The sequence below is a fragment of the Xenia sp. Carnegie-2017 genome, unplaced genomic scaffold, assembly GCF_021976095.1.
Source record: "Xenia sp. Carnegie-2017 unplaced genomic scaffold, XeniaSp_v1 HiC_scaffold_26, whole genome shotgun sequence".
Classification (NCBI taxonomy): domain Eukaryota; kingdom Metazoa; phylum Cnidaria; class Anthozoa; order Malacalcyonacea; family Xeniidae; genus Xenia; species Xenia sp. Carnegie-2017.
Window position 1 is genome coordinate 72,884 of NW_025813489.1, and position 17,741 is coordinate 90,624.

Sequence of the window (17,741 nt, forward strand, 5' to 3'; positions counted from 1 at the left end):
GAATTTATGTACACGTAACTACTTTGTTTTTATCCAATGCTGAAGTGCTGTGCTCAATGCAGTTGTAACTATTTTTATCATATGGAAACAAAATAATTTTGTATTTGTTGTGAATTATTGTGTTGTATATTTAACTTCTAACATCAATATCTTAAATGAATTTTAGCGTCCTTAAAAGCAAGTGCATAAGTCACCTCACCAACGATGTCCCATTTTACAAAAAGGTGGTGGACATTTTGTTAACATTGAAATACAAAGAATTTCGATTTCTTTATTTTCTGGAAATTCAAGTAGGCCTCGAGAAAATGCTTGCAAAAAGTTTTAGGAATCAAACATTCCTGGTAAATTTTAATCTATGCATTTTAAATATTTTTTGCGAAGATACTTTGTCACATACGTCTGTTTAAAATGGATTTTACCCATACTCCCCTATAGTTGCTTTTAAATTTTATACAGGAGAGTGGTTTAGCACATAGGGAGCTAAGCCTTTTAGCCCTCCACTTCCTTGCCATACACACATATATAATGCACTCATAAAATGGCTATCAACCAATCAACAGTTTAATTCTGTGTATATTATTTTACTGGGGTTATAATTAAGGGTGCACAAAATGACTGTTTTAATTTCATTCTCGTTGTATGAAGAGAACTTTTACCTCTGGGAAAGTCGATTAGAAAGTTGCTATTTTGTAAATTACAATCCATTCTGTTCTTGCTCATTTCATGAATTATGTCAATACGATGTTTATTGTAATGGCACATTAAACAACGAGTTATATTTGTTTAGATAGCTGGTATTTGTCAATGCATGGTAGAGGTGGTATGAATAAAAACAAAAATTCACTTCTGCTGATGAACATATGTACACGTACTACTTTGTTTCTATCCAATGCTGAAGTACTGTGATCAATGCAGTTGTAACTATTTTATCATTTGGAAACAAATAATATTATGTTGTGAATTATTGTGTTGTATATTTACCTTCTAACATCAATATCTTGATGGAATTTTAGCGTCCTCTAAAAGAAGCTATACGTTATTATCATCACCAACAATGTCCTCATTTACAAAGGTAGGAGATTTACAACATGAAGGATAAAGAATTTCGAATTTTCTTTATTTCAATAATTTACTGAGCTCTGAGAAAAGGCTCACAAACCTTGAGAAATTTACCTAATAAAATTACTATCTTAGCAAATATAATAAATCAATATTCTGGCACAATAATTTGTCACTATATGTCATTTTAAGGATGAATTTTTATCTCACCCTACAATTGCTTTAGGTTTTCATAACAGTAAGGCTAGTTGTATCCTACTCTTAATGCTTTATTTATATACGACTTTCCCTCAGCACTTGATTACAACAAAATCTCAACGACGACGTCACATGTAGATAAAATTCAGTCGACAGTTATGGTTGCACCAAATCAATCTGTTCATTTAAATGATGGTATGTTGGTATATTATATTAACATAAATTATGTCTGCTTTAGTTGTCCGTTGTTATCGTGATAAAACACCTTTGCAAAATGTCAGTTGAAGATGCAAGGTTTTGTAATGACATGATGGAATGTTAATTTAACATAAAAAACATCAACGAATCTGCTGCTAATGGGCTTGGACCTTTCTTGAAAAAAGTTGTATACACATTTCTCTCTGTACAAAAAGTTTGAAGAGAATTGAGCTTTTAAAATGGCGACTTGTAGTATATCGAGATTCACGTTCTACTTTGTAGAAACGCCTTTCTCGTTGATCTGTCATTAAACACATTTATTGTTTCCAAAATAAGTGTTGGGGATGTTAAAACAGACTAATCGAAACAGTATTATCACGTAGTACAACAAATGACAGATGTAGGCTCCCACATATTTTACTGTTATTTTACCTCTTATTAGTTCTTAAAAGGATTTTGTATCGTGTTGTAACGTTACCAATTTGTACAATAAAAGAGTTTTGAATTAACAAATAGATAACATTTAACCGTTGTCAATACAGTAGTAGATACACGGGTATGACGTCATTTTTGTAATCGGAACTAAAAAAGTGTTCACGAGCCGCCGTTTTATCTAATAAAATAGAGAAATTTCCCAAACTAAACTGTCCAACAGTTTGTTTTCTTTGTTCCCCAACACTTGAAAAATTGAAAAGTCTTGATTTTGCAAATATTACGCGTACATAATATAATAGGATTGAAGAAATGGTATTGAGTGGTATTGAGTAGATTAGTCACGTGATTAAATGCGATTAGCTAACAGATGAACAAACATTGGCTAATCAATTTTGTTAGAATTTTGTTATCGACAGTTTTCAGCAGTTTTACAAATCATCGTTTACAAACGAGGTTTTTTCTTTTCTTTTTGCTCAAATACGTCGATTGCTTCAACTCGGTATTTTTAATGTCTTCATTTGCCCATTCTACGATAAATTCAGGTAAATATTCCAGCAATTTCGCCGTTCGTTTGTCATTTAAATACAAGAAATTTCTGTGACGTCAATTACTTGCGTATGTCCTCTTATAGATCATAACTATCGACCAATAAAATTTCTCGAATTCTTATGGTTATTATTTAATTTTTGATAGATCATTACCCAGTCTCAGATGAAAAGCAACGAGTTGCATGGGCGTGGATATTTATATGTTTTAGTGCTGTGATTATCGTGATTATAAGCCTAACGTTGCTTAATGTATACAGTTGGAAGATTTTATTACGATACAGGCACTCGGTTGTATGTTGGTTGTTATATTAAATTAGACAGGTGTGTCTTATATGTTTAATGTTTATGCATGGCGCCTTAATAAATAAAGTTGTGTTTTAGTACAAATAACATTGCGCTCATGATGAAAAGATTCTGTAACTATAAAAGATTTTGTAAATTTTGACATTAGAACCATGGGATTTTCTTTTGAAATTGTACCGGCATATTGTTTGGCCTTTGTGTGTGTGTGTTTGTCTTTGAGTTTGGAAATGAAGCAAATTCCGGTAAAAAAGTAAAGTTATATTACGCTATTCATATACATTTTTGATTTTCCAATACTTTGTGTGACTGAATAAAGTATAAAAACTTTTTCCATTCTCATCTGAATTTATATATTCATGCCTAAAGTGAACATCGTAAAAACAATCTTTAAAAATAAGAAGAGCGAGTCGTAGGCAAAACCAACCAGGCTTCTGTGCGTTAATTCAACTCAGTTTAACACTCATTTACGTGGCAACTATCTTTCATTTTTCCAGTGTTATAAATAGGGAACATCTACTCTCTAGCTTTTTTTCAATCGCTTAGATAATTTCCTTATGATGAGATATATAGAAAATAATATTCAGAAAGGTAGCTGCAGCATCTTTTAATAATATTTTAGGAATTTTATCAAGACCAGCTACAATTAAAGGCTTTGCTTTTTTGAATTTGAGTGAACCTTAAAGGGATAAGTTGCACTTTTACTCAGTCTACTGTACAATTTCCTAACCTCTCATTATTTATCAGCTCTGTTTCATTTCACGTTTTATGCCAATTGTTAAATATGGGACGTAAGTGTTCTAACTTTGGGTTTTGATTGAGAGTTGACATTGAAAACAAAGTGAAATTTTTTAACTGATTCCATAATTGTTCCTCCAATGTTATGGTTCGATGTATTAAGAAAATAGAAAGATTGAAATTATTGGGATCATAGTTTTTCTATCATCTTAGGTTTGACCCGAGGTACTGATTTTTAAGAATGTAGTCACTAATGCCTGTGAATCGACATTTTAGCTAACAGAAAGTTCGCAATACCTGTATCTTTCAAATATAATGTAAATTGACTCGCAGTCACAGACTTTTTCTGAAAGACTCATAGAATCCGATCGTATTTGTTCTGATGACATGAATTCTGCCGTTTTCTTGTTAATAAACCAACTGTGAATGTTGTAAGTATTTGGAACTTTAAAATAAACACAATAAAAGGCGTGTGGTGATTGGTCTATAGCCGTGTTTTATTAGCAGCCTGTAAGCTCTGAGCTCAACAAAAATCAATTACTCAAAGAGAATTTTCAAATCAATCATGAATAAATTTTAGAGGACAAAATAAAAAATTTCCGTTTTAAATTTGATTTTTGAGCAGTAGCGTAGCCAGTAAAGTTTGTTCGTCTTTGTTATTTTTCTATAAAACTCATGAAAACAATAGATTTCTAAAAATAAGATGTAATGATCAAAATTTACATAGCACGACTATTGCGGCTGGCTACGTCACTATTTATGAGAACTCTCGAGCAGGTGCAACTTTCGGCCTCGGGCTTGCACTGATCCGTTCTTGAGTTAGTCAGTTGTCGTTTTGGTTTGCATAAATCTGCAAAACACAGTAAACATCTGTAGATTTTAAATAAACAACTCACAGCTCGTAAAAAATCGGTTTATTTTATGCGTTGTTCATTGTAAACTTGGGATGAATTTTTTTGGCAAATTGTTCAGCCCTAACTCCTTTTGCTTGAGACTGGCTGTGAATGCCTATGGTCCTACCAAAGAAACTTAAATTGAATGTTTGCAGTGCAGTTTCGTTGTTTGACGTTGAAACCCAACGAATTTATGATGAAAAATGACCTTCAACATGCCTATTTTTCTATTCTCTACAGGCTTTATGTTCAGCATTGAAATATATAACTTTCAGTACACTGTACAAAACTGATTGGTTAAAATAACCATAAAAATATTGGCGAAAAAGTTTAAATGCATCTGAGATAACCAATTTTTATGGTTATTTTAACCAATCAGTTTTTACCATAGTTTTTACCGTATACCCACCTTTTTCAGTGGCTCCACCCTCCCCCAGAGCATTTACAATTGTACTAAATCCGGTAGTTGTGCCAGTAATTGAGAAAACAAGGATTCATTATCATGAATGATAATGTTCACCGGTACCTGTTTGCTAAATCCTTAATCTTTGTGCATTGCTGAAGTCAACCACCATATTACCATATCAGTACCGTCTGGTAAATGGCACCATTTACAATGGTTACAGCTGCATGAAACCCATATCCTGAAGGCAAAAGTAGCTCATCTAGAACAATCCATCAACTGTCAGCTCCACCGCTTTGGATGATACGGAAATTTCTGCTGAAGACAGTGCATTAAGAGCAGAAGTGATCTCTGACTTCAACTCGTGGGCAACTGTACTAAGCCAACAAAAAATCATTGGAGTGATTCTTGATCAGAAAAACACTATTTTGGCTATTGAAACAGATGCATCGTTCTTAGGTTTGGTAGCAATTTCTCAACACTAGAGGACATTGGTCCTGGAATGGCAAATGATCATTATCCCGAAAATGAAAACATCCTTACTTGGCATTCACCTATTTGAATATAGACCTACACCTCACAGGAAAACGAATCTTCCACAGATGAATACTCGACAGATTTGGATATATCAATAAACGGTGAGGAACCAGATCTATGAGAAGAAGAGATGAATACTGGGATCAATCGGAGAAGAGATGACGGAGAAAGCCCAAAGATACTTTGCTTAACAAGAACATGTAATTCTTTAATAAAAACTGATTTAAAAATACTGGTTTTACAATTTAAAAATCATGTCGTTTCTCCTTTTTACTTAATATCACGCCTCTATCTTAACTGACACTCTATACTACATAAGAAGTAACTATCAACGTGTAGATACCAGTTCAGCTGCAAGTCAAAGATCTGCACCACTATTGCCTAGTCATCTCTTTCCTCAAAAACGTTTTATATGTGTGTCTTGATTTCCAGCGCGAACGATTTCTATAATGAATTAGAACCTATTACCATTTTTACGCAGACATCCAATCAGCCCAGCTTTTTCTTCGATTACAACAACATCACTCTAAATGCCAAACATAAAGAAAAGACTAAAGGGTATTGATCACTTTCTATACCTATTATCTCAACAACCTTCGCCGACCACCAACCAGAACAGATTCTTTTCTACAAACAATCTGCGGTCCAAACCACACACCATAATTAAACAATGTTCCCTATAAAACGTCAGCAATAAAGTTTTCAAGTTGCTTACAAACGTGTCATTGTAAACCATGACGATATATCTGCCAGTATTACCTATGTGACCTTGGCAAGTCGTCGATGCATATTTTCTACATACCATTGTGGAAGAGAGTGTAATTGTGTCTCTCAAATCTCTATAAAGTTAACTTTAAACGCGTTATTTTCATATTACAGTGACTACACTGTACATTGGACGCTTGGTCATAAAAAAATTATCAAGTAACCATGAAAGCCTCAAAGAATTATTAAACTTTTATTTTTTTTAATCTTCTTTCCACCCATCAGTTAATTCCTCTCATTAAAAAGCTTCATATTGTTGTTCTTAAAATAGAACTATATTCTAAAGGGTCAATTTTTCGATGTTGTGTGTATTTTACATAGATATTCTGCATGAAATCTGAATGTTCAAAACAAAGTTCTGTCTTTTAATACCACTACCCTAATGTTGAGATTTGCAGTTTTATATTGTTATAGGAACTAACTTTAAATATCCTGTTTTGTTTCCTTATTTTTTATATCCTGAAATTAATAGTTAGCAACGTGATGAGGATTTAATGTGCTAAAGAGAGGAGGGGCAGTATATGTACAAGCACTGCATAAGTTTATTATGATAGTGATGTTGCCTTGAGCTTTGATACGATAAAAAGCAATTAATGAATACAAAGATTATCGCACTGTTTTGTCAAATAAAATAAGCAAAATAACTGTATGTGTACTGTACACAAAAACACCCAATATGAAATGATTTTCTTACAAAGCTTACTCCACTATCCATTTCTGCATGGTAATCAGCAGCTTTTATTTGAAGTTTGAAATGAAAAATCTTTTGTTATACTGAGAATCTTTTGATTTTACCCGTATGTATGTTTCCACAATAATATTTACACGAATTGACGTCTTTTGGAGTTATATTTTCACGATGCTTGTGGCACAATTTTCGACTAGAATTAATTGAGAAAAACAAGATTTGCGCAAATAAATTAACAAATAAAAATTTTAATTGTAAATTTATGCCAAGACGTACATACAATGGTTAGATAGCTGGAATATATTTTTAATTAGACAGTATTATTTCAAGAACTTTCTTAGTTGTCTGACTAAGCACTGATGTAGCGAGTATAAAGGTGTTTCTGATTAAATTGATCTGAGAAATATTCTTAATGGCATTCTAATTATGTACCCCGTATATCTTACAAATTACTTAGGCAGAAGCATTTTCCGATAACAGTTTTGATAATAGCTATCAGATAAACTATGACCTTGCGCTGTACAAAAGTTTAATGTCTTGAAATCTATATTGATGTTTCGTCTTGTTTTTCGCCTGTATTTACACAGCACTATTAGTGGTTTTGAAAAGAATTTGTTAATGACTCCTTGGAGAAAAATTTGCTCATTTTTGCTTGAACTTGAGACGCAGCAGCATACGAAATTGTTTTAGAAAAATCACTTGAAAATGGTGAGTTTTTGCGTTGATTGTTCGATACGTACATCGAACTGAAAAAATTCTTCAGTGATTGCTTGCTCAATTTGTTAATTTAAATTTAATTTTTTTAATAAACAGCAATTGGTCATCTACATGTTGTTCGTTTGGACTTCTGTCTTTATTGGTTTAGGTATGTAAGGTGTGTTTTATGTTTCAAATAAGTTTACGCAGTTGCGTAACTACGTTAATACTTATCTTGGAAGTCAGTGATATAGTTAAAAAAGTCGATCTTGAATTGCGACGTTTTGTATATTTCGAATTTACTGCATGACTAGCATTACAGCATAAAGTTGTACACACATCTGCCTCGGTAAGAAACATTTTACGAGAATAAAAGTGCACTATTACTGTCCGTGAAGAAAGCATTAGTTGTGGAGTGCTTTAGAACAATATGAGAGTCATGTAAGACATCAATTTGTTGACTTTTATGTAATCGTTATGAAATTGCAAATTGAAATGAATGTTCATTCACGCAAACTTGCCGAAACTGGACTTGTTCATCAACTGATGCATATTGTACTACGTAAATATTTATCGAATACCGTTGCATTTTACTACCTGTTGCCTTATTATTTAATTAGGTGGAATTTTGCGCTAAAAATATCGCAAACAAAGCATTTTATTCTTCCGAACACATGAGCTTCGCATATGTTATAAAGAATCAAAAAATACAACATAACCGAAACAAGGAAAGTTAATCATGAGTGATTTTGTAAATTTTTAAGTTGTATACTGCAAAGTAAAAAAAATGAATGTGATTCATGTATGACGAATGTATAATTGTGGCGTGCCAAATGTCCTTGTTATGTATACGCTATGTAAGTGCAAATACGAAATTTAGGTTTATTTACGTCTAAGGCTATTCGTAGCGCCAGCGAACCCCCCCCCCCTTTTGCTAGAAAAAACCCCCAAAAAAGTTGAATGATAATAAAAAATGACAGGATAGTTTCCGTTTTCAATTAAATTCAAAGAGTTCGGCCCTCTTTTTCATAATCTCCTGGAGCGCCCCTGTCCAAGGTTCGATACTAAGCATTCTTGAAACTAATTTTATTTGCCATACTTAGAAACATTTTTTCTGAGAAACTTTGCACTATCCATTAATCTCTACTTTATATAGTTACTACAAAATTTGCGGACTTTTTCAATATTGCGTTCAAAAGCTTCCAAATTTAAAAAACAGAGAAATTTGCTTTCTTGTTCAATTGAAAAATTACAAACTTAAAGGTTCTTTATTAGAAAATTTTATTCATTAGAGTTTTTCTATCAAAGCAGCATTAGCTTGTTCATTCTGTTAATGTGCGGTAGGCGAGAGCACGGAGAATAGCAATTTGAAATATCCCCCCATATCAACTACATAGGTAACTATGCTGGCATAAATATTTGCCACGGTAGAATGAGTGTGGGTTGCAATTAATCAGTTTTATAACATTCATTGCAAGGCTCCAAATATGATGGAAGTTAGTCATTTGTAAAAAACCTATTTTTGTATGTACCACACACATTGATTCAAGTTGAATTTGAATTTTTTTAGATTCAAAGATGATTTTAAAATCACAACCAGAAAAAGAATCAAGAAGTCCCTCTATCTTGACATGGATTGTTTCATACACAGGTCATCAAAGACCTGTGGTACTTATCAAAACAGTCCCCGATATAAAATTAGAAACGACAAAAATTTCCAAACAAATGCACGGAAAGAATGATGTATTTTTGAACATCACGACAAAATTAATAACAAAAACAAAAACGCTTGTATTTCTACAAATATTTTTGGCTCCACATGAAACACTTTTGAATCATGTGACGATACTTCCTTCAGGTAAGTTAGCCTTATCAGGAATTTAAGTTGAATGATTTTGCTGCGTTTGATAAGTGCTTTAGGTAATTTACTAAACAGTATAGTTGTTAAAATCTATTGATAAAACTTAGAGACGCATTTTGATACAAATAGTATTAGTAATATTTTTGAAATGCAGGAATTCTTACCTGAATAATTAGAACTTGAGGATACTTTTATATTAGTATTACTTTATTATCTAAATATCTGCACAAATACAAAATAAACTTACACGCAAACATAGGCCTATAGGAACAGATTCAAATTTTGGAGGGGTGAAAATGAATTAAGTGGCTGACTTGATAAGATGGCCTCTTTCGTCTTCAAATATTCTTGAACTCTGTACAAACGCAGCACTTGTAGCAAGTTAAGAAGTGATCTTTATTGTTTAGTTGTATTTCATTACAACTCATACTATAATTAATGCAACAAGCAAGTGTCGCAACTTATATAGGAAAATAATAGGTAATTGTAATTCGAGACTGTAAACTTATGAAAGAACGGAAATAGGAACTTATAAAAAAATTTTATTAGTTGTCACATGTTAAAAGTCAGGCATCTTTTGTCACTGGCTTTGAATGTAAAAGCTTGAAATATTTATCTGTGATGTAGAATAGTTATATCTGAAGAGTTATAAGCAAAATTGAAAAGTGTGTGTCGACTGTGCATACAAATCGGATAGCATACTGTCCCAAAAACGAATCGGCAGATTCATAACTGCTTTGTGTTAACGCAAGATGATTCTAAAGGCGTATAAAACGGGGTGGTGGGGTGGTGGTGCAACTGAGAGGCCTATAGCCCCCCCCAAAATTTAGGTAAACATTGACATAATAAAACGCATCTTAATTTCTTGTAACATTTTATTGCAGTTTCTGTCGCAATTTATAAATATTGTATATACTTTCTATCTTATTTGGTTTAATTTTGTCGCAAATAATGTCAGAATAATCACCTAAAGCCTTACGTGATTAAACGGCGAATAATCCCATCCGTGGACTAATGATCCGTCTAACAGATCATACGTCTAAGTATAAACACAAGACGAACTTTCTATTAATAAACCACACAAAGTCCAATTCTGCCTTTGGAAGATTTTGGAGCGAGTTATGAACTACGAAGTATTATTTTTTCCGTAGTTTGTCCTCATTCCACATTTATATTCACAGAAGGATGATGCGTCAAGTCAAAATACCCATGCAAATTCGTCTAAGTAAACAAACTATTCAAATAATTCCTACGCATCTTGATGGACGATCTGTCAGTTTGCCCGTATATACACAGAGACGAACTTGAAGACGAACTATGTTTTGCTTGCTCAAATTTGTCCAAATAGATAATCAGTCTTTAGCATAAATCTGGCCAAGCAGTAACTTCTTTACACCACTTTGAGAAAGCCACTGGCCTAATCCGATGATAGATTCTTCAAGAATAAAAACGTACATTATACCTAGGCACAAAACTCAGACAGATTATCTTAATCTTACTAATATTGTTCTATAATACGTAGCTTGCAATGAGTATCACAAAACGTTCTGTTTATAAAAAGGGTCGAAATACTCTTCAACTTTAGCCAGCCCCAACTCCCCCCAATTTAAATCTGTTACTAAGACTGTGAATTAATGCAGCTTGCAAATTTTCACTCTCTGAAGAGTTAAAATTTGGCCGATGTCAGCAGTACTCTTAAATTGGTGTAAAGAGGTTCATGAGCTTTGCCGTAAAACATTGACTAAGACGAAGATGTTCATGTTGTTGAAAAACGTGCTAATTCAAGCATTATGGACGTGTTCATAATGTTTAAATTGTGCATGATTTGTTGTTGTTAGCGGTTCTCTGACAGCATTGATATATAGTTATTCTTTTGGGCAATTTCTACTTTATTCTGGGAGTTCCTAAATTTTGTCTGATTGGTAAATTGCATAACAATTTGCATGCAGTATAGGATCTAAAACAAGTTCTTTAACTTTTCATAACAGCTATAAATTTTTTTGGTCAAATCAGAGCTCTAGTTCATTCTCATCAAGGTCTATCAATTCAAATCATTGCTTTTTGGGTACAACACTTTTTTCCAAAAGGCATCAAGCACTACAATTCTGAAAGAACCCCTTGTCTCACACAACGGTTAATTAGAAGGTATGATTTTGGAAAGCCACTTCAGCCACAAGTCAACCCCAATGGGCGAGGCCTTGGGTGATTTTTTCATTATTCTTGGCGACAAAGTTTTAACGAAAAAGATAGGTTGTATACCGACAATTAGACATCTTTTTGAATTTCAACTGCAACTGCATTGACATGATGAGCTATAAATGCGCTCCGCTGTATGTTTGTCCATGATTCAAGTTATGGAAAGAATATAGGGAATGAGGTGCATTATATTTTATCAATGTTAACCTACACTTTTTCGGGGGGCTAAGCCCCTATATAAATTTTAGCCCCTCCCTTCCCCCTTAGCCCCTCCGCTTCCTACGCCTATACACACATATACACATCTATACACATATAATGGTTATCAACTAAGAAACAGTTTATTTCGTGCATATTATTTATCATATGGGGTTAAAATTATGGGTGCATGCAAATGACTGTTTTACATTTCATTCTCGTTGTATGAAGACAAACTTTTACTTAAGAGAAACTCGATTAAAAAGTTTGCTATTTTAGCTAAATATTATTATACCTATTCTGTTCTTGCTCATTTCAAGAGCTGTGTAAATACGATGTCTTATTGTAATGGCACACTAAACAATCGGTAGTTATATTTGTTTAGATGGGTAAATGGTACAATAAAAAATTGGTAGTTATATTTGTTTAGATAGGTAGCTTGTAGACCATGGTAGAGGTAAGATAAATAAAAAACCATAAGAATTCATTCCTGCTGATGAACTTATGTACACGCAGTTACTTTATTTCTATTCTAAGCTAACGTACTGTGCTCAATGCAGTTATAACTATTTTTATCATATGGAAACAAAATAATTATGTATTTGTTGTGAATTATTGTGTTGTATATTTACCTTCTAACATCAATATCTTGATGGAATTTTAGCGTCCTCTAAAAGCAAGTTTATGTTGTCACCATCACCAACGATGTCCTCATTTACAAAAGGTAGGACATTTTGTTAACAGCGAAATACAAAGAATTTCGCATTTTCTTTATTTCGAAATTCAAGTAGGCCCTGAGAAAATGCTTGCAAAACTTTAGGAATCGAAACATTCCTGGTAAATTTTAATCTAAGCAATTTTAAATCATTTTTTGGCGAAGATACTTTGTCACATGTACGTCTGTTTAAAAATGGATTTTTACCCATCCTTCCCCGGTAGTTGCTTTAAATTTTTATAACAGGAGAGCGGTGGCTAATATAGGGGGCTAAAGCTCCCTTAGCCCCTCCGCTTCCTACGCCTATACACACATATACACATCTATACACATATATGGTTATCAACTAATCAACAGTTTAATTCGTGCATATTATTTATCATTTGGGGTTATAATTAAGGGTGCATGCAAATGACTGTTTTACATTTCATTCTCGTTGTATGAAGACAAACTTTTACTTAAGAGAAACTCGATTAAAAAGTTTGCTATTTTAGCTAAATATTATTATACCTATTCTGTTCTTGCTCATTTCAAGAGCTGTGTAAATACGATGTCTTATTGTAATGGCACACTAAACAATCGGTAGTTATATTTGTTTAGATGGGTAAATGGTACAATAAGAAATTGGTAGTTATATTTGTTTAGATAGGTAGCTTGTAGACCATGGTAGAGGTAAGATAAATAAAAAACCATAAGAATTCATTCCTGCTGATGAACTTATGTACACGCAGTTACTTTATTTCTATCCCAAGCAAACGTACTGTGCTCAATGCAGTTATAACTATTTTTATCATATGGAAACAAAATAATTATGTATTTGTTGTGAATTATTGTGTTGTATATTTAACTTCTAACATCAATATCTTGATGGAATTTTAGCGTCCTCTAAAAGCAGGTGCGCATCGTCACCATCACCAACGTTGTCCTCATTTACAAAAGGTAGGACATTTTGTTAACAGCGAAATACAAAGAATTTCGCATTTTCTTTATTTCGAAATTCAACTAGGCCCTGAGAAAATGCTTGCAAAACATTAGGAATCGAAACATTCCTAGTAAATTTTAATTTAAGCAATTTTAAATCGATTTTTTGGTGAGGATACTTTGTCACATGTTCGTCTGTTTGAAAATGGATTTTTACCCATCCTCCCCCGGTAGTTGCTTTAAATTTTCATAGCAGGAGGGCCAGCGGTGGATCAAACTTGCATGGGGTCCCTCCGAACCAAATATTGAGGCCACCTCGATCACCAGGCATTGAAAACAAAACGCCAATTTGACACCTGACGAAAGCACTCAACCTTTCCCCGTAATGTGTATAATGTACTAATAACAATAGATATAATGTAATAATTACAATGTAATTTTTTGTGCAGGGATGTCTGTCTTCCTTTAGCGACATTATAAGGCGGTATAGAAATGAAAAAAATGACTTCGCTATATCGGGGACCTTCAAAACGCGGGGCCTCGGGCGACAACTTAAAACACACCCTGAGGAATATTGAAGTGGGTGTGGGTTGTATATGGTCTTTGCCACACATATAAGCCTCTCTTAAATGACTTTTTCTTATACTAGATTTCGATAATATCAAAATTACAACGGAAAAAACAAAACCTATAAATACAATGTCCACTGCTGTGGTTGCGCCAATACAACGAACTGTTCAATTAAACGACAAAATCTCGAAGACTACACCTACTATAAATAAAAGTCATTCTAAAGTTATGGTTACAACAAATCAAATTAATCCATCTGTTCATTTAAACGATGGTATGTTGGTATATTATATTAAAATAAATTATGTCTGCTTTAATAGTCCCTTTTTATGGTAATTTTATCCAAACCACTAGTTTGCAAAATCGAGGGTAAAATGTCAGTTGAAGTTGTGAGGTTACCTTTTTTGAAATAAACAACCGTCAAACGATCTATCGACGAACTGTCATGAACTGAACATCCAATGAAATTTGTCTGAATTAAATTCCAAATATAAGGTCTTAAGTTAACTTATGAGATTGATTTAATGACTCATTTACCTGAAAGTTAAGTGCTAAACTGCTAATTTAGCTATTTTTATACACATTATTTTAGATTTTGAACAAAAAGCAATCTTAATATTAGTCATCAGCTTTTTGGCCATTCTTGCCATTACTGGAGTTGTTGTGACATGGGTTTCATTTCGGTAAGTATAAACAGTTAAAGTAAGCTATTGAATGTTTCTATTGAAACTGGGAAATTTGGTTGGGAAAATTTGAAAGAAGCACGAGAAATAACCTATTAAAGGCCGTTTTTATAGTAAATATGTATATGTCTGAACCTCACTGGACTGATAGGTCATTAAACGTATGTCTTTTTGGTCAAGGGTTTAAGGTGAAAGGTCATATTATCTGTGGCATAGCCGGATAGCCACCTGGCAAATTTGGCCGCTTAATGCCTATGTGTTTACCACATGATGTTTACTTACTGTGAAAACAATAGATTTCTAAGGAAATAAATGACGACATTGTTCTGAAATTTACAGTGATGAATTTACTATAATAATGGGTGAAATAGTGATTACGCGTCATGAAAATTTTCATTCATGCATAAATGTAATTTATTTCAATTACAATTAACGTTAAGTTTCAATTTATGAAGATAATTCATGAAATGAGTTTTCATTATTTCTGTCGATTTTAGTCAATTAAGGCTTTCCTAAGATTTAACAAATTAACCATTTGTTAGAAAAGTAATTCTGCATACCGGTGTTTTTGAATTCATTTTTGATATAACTCTTCTTTGGCATGGCTCTTATTTAGAAAAATTTAAACTGCCATGACAGAAAAATAAGAGCCATCCCGGAAGAGGACATGTATAAAATGATTCAAAACTGAGTTAGACCAGAGTACAGTTTGTTTAATTAAATGGTTGACATTTCAACATTTATTGGGAAAGCCATAAATTGACTAAAAATTGACAGAAATAGCCGAAACTCTTGTAATTAGTTTTCCATAAACTGAATGATGTGTGGTTGTAACTTGAAATCAATAGCTTTTTAATTAAAGCCATAATTGAAATTTTCATGGGTACGAACGAATCTTTTTGGGTCACCCTGTATATCATGAGAACATACAAATAGTGACCGTATTACGCGTCAGTTAGTATAGTTACATACCATGCATGTGTGTAATAAATTTACGCACCAAGACAAGCGTTAAGTTTCAATTTCTGACAGGGTAACAGCGAAAACATAAAGAAATGTGGTTGTCATCAGCATATACAAAAAGTTACTCGACTTTGGGCTAAAATAAGTTTTCTCAATTTCAGCTAAAAAAACCTCACAGACATGGCTAACCAAAGGATCAAGATGAAAAGTCTGAATTGGCCGTGTATTTAATTTCGTCGATATCTTATTGTTAACTGGATTTATTTTTGAAATTATAAGAACAATGCCTATGATAATCATTTTTCGTTGTACAATCTTTCAATTTTTACAGAATGAAATATATTTTTATTTTTGGGTGAGTTAGACCACAGTAGCACGTGTTAAAATCATACTTCCTTTAAACTTACTCATACTACTAGATTTTGAAAGCAAACAGCAATGTCCTTGCCCCTCGGTGAAAATAATCAATGTATTGTGGAACACAGTTCTTAAAAATACTGCTCCATCGACGATTTTTTCCTAACAATTTAACGCTTTATTACACGAATATAAAGATAGGTAAAAATAATATTTATTTAAATTTTTTGGGGTACCAATTTGTACGACATTTAAGAAATAAAAGATGTTTACTGTGTTTGCACAGGCTTATGCAAACCGAGGAGACTTTTGAGAGAACTCGAGAGCAGATCAGCGCATGCCCTAGACCGAAGGTTGAGGGTTGCATATGCTCGAGAGTTTTCACAAACATCCGAGGTTTGCATAAGCCAGTGCAAACACGAAAAACATCTTTTATTTCTTTTATAAAATAACAATAATGCGAAACAGACAAATTTAAAACAAATGTTTTAATTTTTCCTCAAAAATGTATTTATGATCGATTTTCAAATTATCTTTGACAGATAGATGGTTATGATTAATTTTATTGGTTGAGCTCAGATGTGTTTTGCACAGCACGCTAGACCAATCACCGTACGCGTTTTATTTATTTTATTTTATAACTGTCATTATATGAAATGCCTGATTTTGTGTCACCGTTTGAAGTTTCATTATCAAGTATTTGTTCTACCTCAGTTACAAATTATAATATATGTCATAAATATTAGAGCATTGCTTCTGCACAAAATATGCAGATACAAAGTTATGGAGAAAAATATAACCATCTCTAACATTGTCACAGATATTACGAGTGGCGTAACAAAGTGTTGATGAGTTTGATATGCATTTGTCAAAACATATACATGATAACGACCAACTGTATCTTGCAGCACAGATTTTGAAATAAATAGCATGCTTAGTAACAATTTAATAGAAAAATCATCTGCGCGTGCGCTCGAGAATGCACAGTCCACTCGACTAATTGTCCATAGTCATAGCAACGACTAACTGGTGCATTTGCACTAAATTCATGGCAAATAGCTCACATAGTCGCAAATTATCAAAGAAATCATCTGAGCATGCGTGGTAATGATGTCAATCATACGACAACTTTCGTAATACTTCATATAGTAGGTGTCAACTGGCAGTGGAAGCTTGGTGCAATTAAGTATGCAGTGGCTTAGGAGCTCAGACTTCGGTCGCGCTCACCTTCTCCTTGCGTACCCCGAGCAAAGCCTATCCAAAAGCCAGAAAAGGTTGATGTAGAAGCTAAACATGAGTCGAGTATTGACGTGCGACGGATAATGGACAGCAACAAGAATTCGGGCAAATGAAGCGTAAAAAAAGCAAGAAAGATTATTTTATTGTAGCCAGCCAAACGTCAAGAAAGTCGCGTGAAATGAATTCTGATAACTTCAAACAACAAAAATCGAATGAAAATGAAAATTCGTTACAAAGAAAGCCGTTTCTCTACCAGGGGGAAAAATCTGCTTTCCGACCAACGGACGTTTTTGAAGGCAGGATCAAAATTAGCCGGGCCGCTTCCCAGTCGAATGAAAACAAACAATAAAATGATCGGGTTGGAGCCACGGTTAGACCGCAATAGATCAGATGCGATACAGGCTATCGCAAAAGACAGGTCAGCTTTGCCATCCAACAACCCTGTTTCTTAGACCAGCACGAGGGTTTGGTCTGTGCAAGAAAAGAGAGGTCCGCATTATCGAGCACGACCAAATAACTGCACACCACAGTAATTGGTCAAAGAAGACGATAAGTGCGTAGAAATCTAGAGTATGTGTTA

General features: G+C 33.5%; 2 long non-coding RNA genes across 2 annotated transcripts; both read left to right on the forward strand.

Annotated features, from left to right (window-relative positions):
- The first annotated feature begins 1,353 nt into the window (after positions 1-1,353).
- On the forward strand, positions 1,354-2,825 carry LOC124453885. Its single transcript, XR_006951252.1, has 2 exons — positions 1,354-1,452; positions 2,584-2,825. It is a non-coding gene; the product is annotated as an uncharacterized LOC124453885 (long non-coding RNA).
- An 11,700-nt stretch (positions 2,826-14,525) lies between these two features.
- Positions 14,526-15,938, forward strand: LOC124453893. The gene is made up of 2 exons (XR_006951257.1): positions 14,526-14,602; positions 15,727-15,938. It is a non-coding gene; the product is annotated as an uncharacterized LOC124453893 (long non-coding RNA).
- Positions 15,939-17,741: the final 1,803 nt, after the last annotated feature.